This window comes from Mandrillus leucophaeus, unplaced genomic scaffold, assembly GCF_000951045.1.
Source record: "Mandrillus leucophaeus isolate KB7577 unplaced genomic scaffold, Mleu.le_1.0 Scaffold722, whole genome shotgun sequence".
Taxonomy (NCBI): Eukaryota; Metazoa; Chordata; class Mammalia; order Primates; family Cercopithecidae; genus Mandrillus; species Mandrillus leucophaeus.
In genome coordinates this window covers 21,583-30,617 of record NW_012107831.1, presented here as the reverse complement: position 1 = coordinate 30,617, position 9,035 = coordinate 21,583, and the positions used below count along the sequence as shown (strand labels likewise).

The window sequence follows — 9,035 nt, the reverse complement described above, 5'->3', positions numbered from 1 at the left end:
AAAATAATTTGTTTTATTACCAACTGTAGCTAAAAATATTTTTTCTTAGCAAAGATTAGTGTAACAATCTTTTTCATGTGTTACAAATGGTCATTATGCCTCTGTTCTATCTGATTGTTCAGGCACATCTCTTGTCAGACAGAAGAACTGCTCTTAAGTTGGTTTCTTTCTTCTCTGTGATTTGCTTTGCAAATCTTTTTCTGAATCCAGAGGCTGTAATGACCAATATTTAAAGGCAGGATTTGGAGAGTTTTTTGCCATTTATTATGCTTTCTTCAACATAGACCTTAAAAATTATTGCACAGGCTATTTGACTCTTTATTCCATCTACAATTTACTTTTCCATGTTATGAGCAGAGAATAAGAAAAATGATTATACATATTTCTGGTTTGTGTATACTCAGTATTCCAGGTATTAAAGAAGTCAGAAATGTCTGACTTGACAAATTAAGGCCAAGAAATAGTGACATCTTATTGCAGGAGAGAAATCATGTAACATTATAATCTAGAGGGACTGGACTAAACTTGCTGGACCATATCTATAATTCCTAACTAAAGGGAACTAGTCTAGTATTTTATTTTGTGTATTATTCTCCAATTACAAAGGGTCATTACTAAAGTGAAAACAGTAAATCAAGCATATTCAAGGCATCATGTAGAAACCATCTTTAGTCTTTCTAACCAAGGATTTTACAAGGTTGCATTGTTTTGGATAGGAAGTCAGTTACGACCATCTATAATTTTGAAACAAACAACATTCTCATTAACAAATATTTTGTATTTCATGAAGGATTTGAGCTTTAAACTCCCATGTAACACAAAAGACTTGTATAAACACCATGTTAAGAGACTTGGCCAAGTTTTGCTTAGGTTATATACTAGGTCATAAATTTGTCTTTAATAGTCACCCTAGCTTCCATGGTAGGTCTTGACTCAAAACAATGTGATCCTGCCAAACTGCAAAACATACACTGTGTAACCCACCTTGCCTAATAGTTTTCAATTATTTCCCGCTTAATTTTTATGTAATTTTCTGTTTTCATATAACCCACTAGTTCTTTTTTGTATTCCTCATTTTTATTCATATCAGTTTTCTCTTTAAAGGCCAAGCCTCAGTTACCTTTGTCTTAGAGTTGAACTCAATTTGTACTGTAGTTTCTATCTCCTACTTCAGTAGTCAGAATAAAATCTGTCTTGCCATTTTTAAGAAGGATCTTGCTGTTTTTCTTGACAGGGACACATATAATCCATATCATTGCATTTGTTTATATAGAAGAGTTTTCTTTACCTATGTAACAAACCTGCACATCTTGCACATGTGCCTCTGAACTTACAATAAATGTTGGAAATAAAAAATAGGATAACATAAAAATAAAAAAGAGGTTTCTAAAAATGCACAGTAGAAATACGTGTTTCTGAACTTCTCAAATAAGCAGCCTGAGTTTCCAGTGAATCTCATTTTATTTTTTTCAATTTAGAAATATACGTAAGCAAGCATTAAAATGGAGTTATTTTAAGGTTTCTGAAATTAAAATTGTATATTACCTAATGTTTAACAAAGAGTAAAATATTTAAATAAATCAGGAAAGGCACAAGTCTTGTGAAATGTGGAGGAGAATTTTGCACACCTTGATGAATAGTGGTGGCATTAAATGTCATGACCTTCCCTATCATGTCTGCCTGCTTTAGATCTCAAACAGTGCTACTCTCTTTTCATTTCTTTCTGGTCTTAACAAACTTTTGATCATCAAACAAGCAACATATTATGAAAAAGAGTAAAAATTGCCTCGCAGGCCAGCACAACCAGAGAGCAGTACTGGAACCAGGTGAGATTGTTGGCAGGTGGCAGCAAGTACTTGACTCCTTTGTGGCGCATGACAAACTTGATCTAGAAGACTGTTTGGTCCATGGGCTTCATAAGCTGATCATAATGAATGATTGATAGCCAGAAAACATTGTCTTTATAACTAAAGGAAAATCAAATAGACATAAGCTTATAGAATATAAATTATAAATATGTGAAAATTTTGTGAAGATGTCAGAAATTAGTGCTACATAAAAGTAGATGAAAAAATATTTCATTTCATGGTGGTTATAGAGATTTTGGATTATGGGTTAGAATTTGTTGAATGCATAAGATTTCAAGATGTGAAAGGAGAATTGAAGAGAGGACAAGTATTTCTATCCTAGAAATTAAAATTAGTTAAGTCCAAAGGATAAAAAGAAATCATTTCAGAGTACAGAGGTTGAATTAGCCATTAATGAAATTGTAATGAATCTGGTGTGCAAATTTCAAAATAGTATCAAAGTCAAGAGATAGGAGACAAATCTTTGACAAGGTTCAGGTCCATGTCAGGGCAAAGCTGATAAGAAGTTGGCATTGATCAGGAATTAGTATTGACATTATATCAGTGAATTAGTGATTAAAAGTGTAAAAGTAAATGGCCTTAGTTTGAATCATGAACTGATATCTACTGGTCCTTTTCTTTTTTTAATGTATCTCTTGCTAGTTTTTTTTTTATTGTTAAATTGAATGAATAAGAATGGTATCTTTCTTATCTGATTATTGTGAGTAGTCACGCAATGATTCTTAGGATACTTGGTAGAATTAATCTCATCATAAAGAGACTCTCAGTAAATGTTCACTATTATTACTGTTTTTCTTGTATTGTGATTTTAAAATTTAAGTAGTGCTTAATATTTTACTTTGAGGTATTGTAGTTCCATTTATTTCCAGTGTTGAAATAATTATGGACTAATAAACAAGGAATAAGGATGAATATAAGTACAAGGCTTACCAATTCAAAACCAAAAAGTGCAAAACCCTTGTACTGTAGCAATAGCAATGGAGGTAACTTCTCTTTTTGATATTCAAAAAACAGAGCAGGAAGGTTCTGTTTTTCAGAGGAGGGAATTAATTCTGATATGTATTTTTAATACAATTGGGAAAAACTATAACTAAGAAGTTACATAATACAAACTACCAATATAATGCACACCATTTTATATACATTCAATGGGTATCAACTAATTAAAAATTATCTTTATTTTTTAACACAACATTGTATGTATTAATATTTATAATATTATCAAAATAATAGTAATAGCAAAACTAAAATTAATGTCTCTACTGAAATAATTTAGAAACCATATATTTCTGGTTTCAGATATTTTGGCTATTAGACAGGAATATTCCAATCTATGTCTTTCAAGCCAATTATTTTTTGATTTTATAAATTTTCCAAATAAGCAAAAGCAACCACAACCATAAGAACAAAGAATATGGCTACATTTATACAGTATGTTCCTTTCCCAATAATTTTTAAAGGCAAAATTGAAAGCTCTAGTTGTTTACAAGTTATCAGTAATGGAATCAAAATGTTAGGATAAAAAATTTGGAAAGCATTAAATATAATGGTAATTAGAGATTGATTATGTCTTGCTGATTTACTGAAAATAAGTTACTTTACAAGAGTTTTAAAAACAAGGAAAAAAGGTAACTAAAATGAGATGATGGACATGTTTATTTGCTTCATTATGGTAGCCTTTTCACTAAGTATTTATATCCCATAATATCACTTTCTGTACCTTCAATAGGCAAAATAAAATTTACTTGAAGAATAACATTTGATGAGATCTCATTCTAAAAGACCCTCATGACTGTGCTGAAAATTAGTCAGTGCTGTAAAAATATTTATGCTTCTTTTCTTTAACTTTGCTCTCAGTCTTTCTTATAATCCTTCTGTTACTATTTTCAGTAATTCCTTTTATTTCACTTTTTGGCTATTTTAAAACTTATGCAGTATACTAAAACCTCTGACAAATGTTTCCACTAAAACCACCAAAAAAAAGATTGTGATACTCACAATTATTTATTGATGATTGCTTTTAAGCGTTACCAAAAAAAGTGTACTCAGCATTGTGTTCATGTTCAGAGTCACTGCTGCTTCCTTGGCATTCATGTGAGTAGTTGTCAGTACATGTTATGTAGTTAAAAAATTACATTCATGAAGAGTCATTAATGACTGCTTTTAATGCATTGATCAAATCTGTAATTGGCATTGTTTTTGAGTCTACTCTAACAGCTTCCCCCTTAGCCTTCACGTGAACAAACTTATCGAGTTGATCTGCAAACAAAGGAAGGCCCACCATAGGGATCCCATAGTTGATCCACTTATTGGTGTCATTGTCTGCACCATGAGGTATAAAAGCTTTAGTTTTTAGATGACCTAGGATTAGATAAACTTTTGAATAATTATTCGTAAAGAGTCTTAGAATTAAAATGAGCAATGCTCAATATGAGGCAATGAAATTGGCAATGTTCTCTAGATAACAAATTACTGTAACAGTCAAACTGCACTAAAATTACTTTCAGATCTCAGAGAAAGAAGCACCAAGTCCTCTGGGATGATAAGTGAAGACTGCACAGTTAAGAAGTGGTATGTGACTTGTGACTTGAAGAATGAATGCAAGATTGTCATGTGGACAAACAGAAAGAGCACACTGTGGATAAGGAAAACTGCATATTCCCTACTCCAGCCCCCAAAAAGCATTATGCATGCTAGAACATGTTCTCTTAGAGAAATAGCGGAGTCACTGAGGGTGATAGGGCATGGTGTCCAGGGCAGCAGGGAGTAGGGTGGTGGTGATGCTCAAATAGAGGAAGGACAGGCCATCCTCCATCACAAAATATGTTACCACTTCATAATAAAGACTGGGGATTTATTCCCATAGAAAATGAAGTCGCTGGTAATAAAAGAAGGGCTGTTATTTTTCATCTACATTTGACATATCTAGCTACTAGGAGAAAAGGGTAGGTGTAACATTTGAATTAGGAGACGGACAACCCAGAAAATGGTTGAAAAATTATTCGCGAGATGTAACTACACTTGAAATAAAGTTAATTTGTTTCTGGTCGTAAAAAAAATGTGACTGTATATAATAAAATGCCAACAGTTGTAGTTTATTATATTTCCCCCCAGGACTGGAACATAAATGAAAAGAAGTAAGATTTTATTTTTGAGTTTTTAAATAACAAATGGTGAATCACAAATTTTCTGTTGTACTATTTTTATCCTGATTGGCTATTACCCAAGTTTTCAAAAATTTATTCTTCAGAGTCTTACCAAGAAGGCTATTCTGGACTACCCACTTGTACAGCTGAGTAACTGTACTAAGGTATCTGATTTTCTGTCATCAAATTCCCATAGATCCATATAGATAAGGGAGCCTACCGATGAGAACACATGGACACATAGAGGGCAACAACACACCCTGGGGCCTTTCAGAGAGTGGAAGGTTTGAGGAGGGAGAGGATCAAGAAAAATAACTAATGGGTACTTGGCTTAATACCTGGGTGATGAAATAATCTGTACAACAAACCCCCATGACACAAGTTGACCTATGTAACAAACCTGTTCTTGTACCCCTGAACTTAAAACTTCAAAAAAAGATATAAAGTACCTTGTTTTATGAGTCAAATTCAAATTAGAGCATGTCTATTAGAATTCTAAAAAGAGACTGGGCACGGTGGCTCACTCCTGTAATCCCAGCACTTTGGGAGGCCGAGGCAGGTGAATCACGAGGTCAAGAGTTCAAGACCAGCCTGGCCACGATGGTGAAACCCTGCCTTTAATAAAAATATTTAAAAAATTAGCCAGGTGTTGTGGCGAGCACCAGTAATCTCAGCTACTAGGGTGGATGAGGCAGAGAACTGCTTGAACCCAGAAGGCAGAGGTTGCAGTGAGCTGAGTTCGTGCCACTGCACTCCAGCCTAGGCGACAGAGAGAGACTCCATCTCAAAAAAACAAAAAAAACAAAAAACAAAAAGAGTTCTAAAAAGATGGATATCACCTACTTAAATGCTTTCCATATGGTTGATAAGGAAATTAGGACAAGGCAGGGTAAGTAATGAGAACTACTAGAAAACTGAAGTAAATAGAACAACCATATTTCCTTGACTTGGTTTTATATTAAATCAGATTAAATAAAATCATGATGTTTTATACATAGTGACTTAGATATTGAGATAATAAATGAAAAATTCAAATATTTAAGTAATCATTAGGCAGACGTAATTCCAGTGTAAAGAAGAGTAACAAATTGCTAATGGTCACACCTTTTTTATTAATGTATTTACTACATTCACTTTCATCTTCCAAATACAATGTTAAGCTTTTCATTTCTAAAGCAATGAAGTGGGAGTGAATTTACTTATATTCACTTGTTTCATAAGTTACATTCTCATATCTGATGATTATAAAGAAAGCAAATCTATCAATCATCTATGTATGATTTCATAGTTTCAGGGTTTCAGCATGTTGGCAAGGCTAGTCTCGAACTCCTGACCTCAGGTGTGATCCACCTGCCTCGGCCTTCAGTTCAGTGAAGGAGAGCAGACTATCCAAGATTCATTTATAGTTAGGTATATTTTGCAAAGTGAAAAAACAGGAGTAAATTCAATAATGAATCTCTACAATCCAAAACCATTTAATACAATCAAGAATATCTTTCTTATCTATTATCACAAACATCCCAGTTTCCTCCTTCTAAAAAGTTATTTCAAATGTTAAGACACAATTAATTCTACCCTATTAATTTGCTCAAAAGCAAAAATAAATATGTATCGTTCAGTATACAAAAGTTACACAGTAAAAGTAAAAGTGTACATATATATCTTTGTTAATTGGCCAACTTATTAAATTTACATTTGGTCATCCTTACTCTTAACATGTGTATATAAATGTAGGTCACTATAAATAAAAAAAATTGCTTCCACACAATACATGCTTTCTTCATGATATCTTAACCTCATTCACTTCTCAATCATTGTAAACTTAGATAAACCCACAGTTTGTGGGACAGTTAACATACAAGACAAACATCACATATTTCACTAAAAATCTGGGCCAACTCATTGTTTATTTGCCCCCTGAAATGAAAAATAAATTAGAATTGAAGCAGTGTATTGTTGTAACTTATTTTCAAGGTAAATGTGTTCTCTAATAATTACAGAACTTAGATTGAAGACATTACTGGTAAACTCCAATACAAGTGCTTTTAAAGAGAATTTAATATTAAACCTTGAGACAGCATAGGACAAACCCTATAAAATTCACTTTTCTTTTTCAAAATAAAAGATCCTTTTGAAACTCAGTATCTTCAGTTATCAATAGTACTGCATTATAAAGCTAGTTTATGCAATTCTGCATAGCATTGGTCAAAATGACAAGTAATAATAAAATTAAAGCATTATACAAACAAGATAAGTCATTGAAAATAATTTAAGGCCTTGAAGTGAATTAATCAGTCTAACTTAAAGCTGAAGAATAAACCATTAATTATCCACTTGAAATGCAAGCAATATGCTTTTTCAGCTTCTGTTCTGTAGACCAAATAACAGAAACAACTCTTCCTTATGGTTTATGGTTTATTTTTAGAATCCTGGACTTGAATGACAAAAAGTCAATTCCGTTTTTCAATTGTTCACGAAAGATTTCTGACTGTTTTAGCCGTTTGTGTGGAATGCCAAACTGTGGACACTGTGCAGATGCTAGTGCTCAGAAGGCTTCTGCTACTAAGTAAGGGTGAGACTGAATCATGGACTTCCACCTTGACGTTTCCATTACATCAGTTGCTTGGTTGCTGTTCCAGTTTTTCTTATGTTTACACCCAAGTTGTCGAAGTACAATGCACCTATTAATAATGTCTATAGCTTGTGCTTTCAATTGTTCTGCAAAGTGCAAATCTGCAAGGACAAGGGTATCAGCAATATTTTCTATTGAGAGATTACTAGACAAAGCTTCCTCACACATGACCTTCAGCTGTTCCCAGTGCATGTTTGTCTGCAGCTGCCAACAAGTTTTCAGCCATTTTGTCAAGGTTTAGTCCTTTCCCTGTGTTAGTGCATCTCATCATTTCTTTAAAATATCAGCGTCTAAATCATTTGTTTCCACTCAATTCTTTATGCTTTCTTCCATTTCATGTTCAAACATGGCATTAAAAACTGGGGATTGAGGTACAAGCAGATTTAAAAGCTTTACACTCTTCTCCTCTCACAACAAAACTGCAGTCTGTAAATCTCGTGTTTTCCCAGAGATTACCTACATCTTCTAGTCGACACTCAGCCACCTTCAAAGTAATTGTATTAGTATGTTCTGATATGTTTACTGAATCTTGGACCACACTCATCTTGCAAAATAATGTAAGCTTGTCATCTGGTAAAAGACTATTAGCTTCGTCAAGCTAAAGGTTCCCTCTAATGAATTTTTTAAAATCTCAGTCCTTCCCTTGCACGAATTGATATGCTCTTTGGCTTTCCATTGCTTTTGTTTCTTCCCTTTTGGCATTCAGAAGGGAAAATTTGAATTTTGCTCACACTTCACTTTTTGGAAAGCTGACTAAATGCAAATATAAGGACAAGAAATCTTTACTTTCGTTAACTAATCCCTTTGGGTTTACCCTCAGGCACCATTTCATTTTGTCATCTGGGCCAAGTGAAAATGTTGAACTTTTTAACACCTCACCCATTTCCTCTTGACAAAAGCTGAAGTTATTAATGGTCTATGTGTTGAATACTTTACTACTTTGACCTGTGTATAACACTAGCTTTCTACTATGGGACAAGAAGTTATATCTCTAGGTAGAGGTGGGGCAGGTTCCCGAGACATTGCCACTTTATTGCATTCTTTTAGGATTTATGTAGTACCTCACACAGTTGATACCTTACCTTAGATGTCTCAGAGAATTAGTGTTTGATTTTCACCAGGGGCATGGTTGACAAGGGCCACCCTCATATTTTCTCAATTCCTGGGTGTGCCCTGGCTGCATCAGCTCCGAGACACCGAGGCTGTGCTGGAGGCAGCAGGGTTAATGGCGGCAAGTCCCTGTGGAGGCACCTTCACCGACCCACATTCCTCCTCCCTTGCCTGCCTTCCTTCCCGATCTCCCTCTCCTCTTGGTGTCATTCCTTGCTGCAATAGAGTTTTGCATCCACATACCTCCTTAGTGCTGTTATTGACAAATATATTACATAT

General features: G+C 34.0%; 1 pseudogene; it reads right to left on the bottom strand.

Moving 5' to 3' along the window:
* Positions 1 to 7,415: 7,415 nt before the first annotated feature.
* LOC105528598 lies at positions 7,416 to 8,669 on the bottom strand (annotated as a pseudogene).
* Between the last annotated feature and the right edge of the window lie 366 nt (positions 8,670 to 9,035).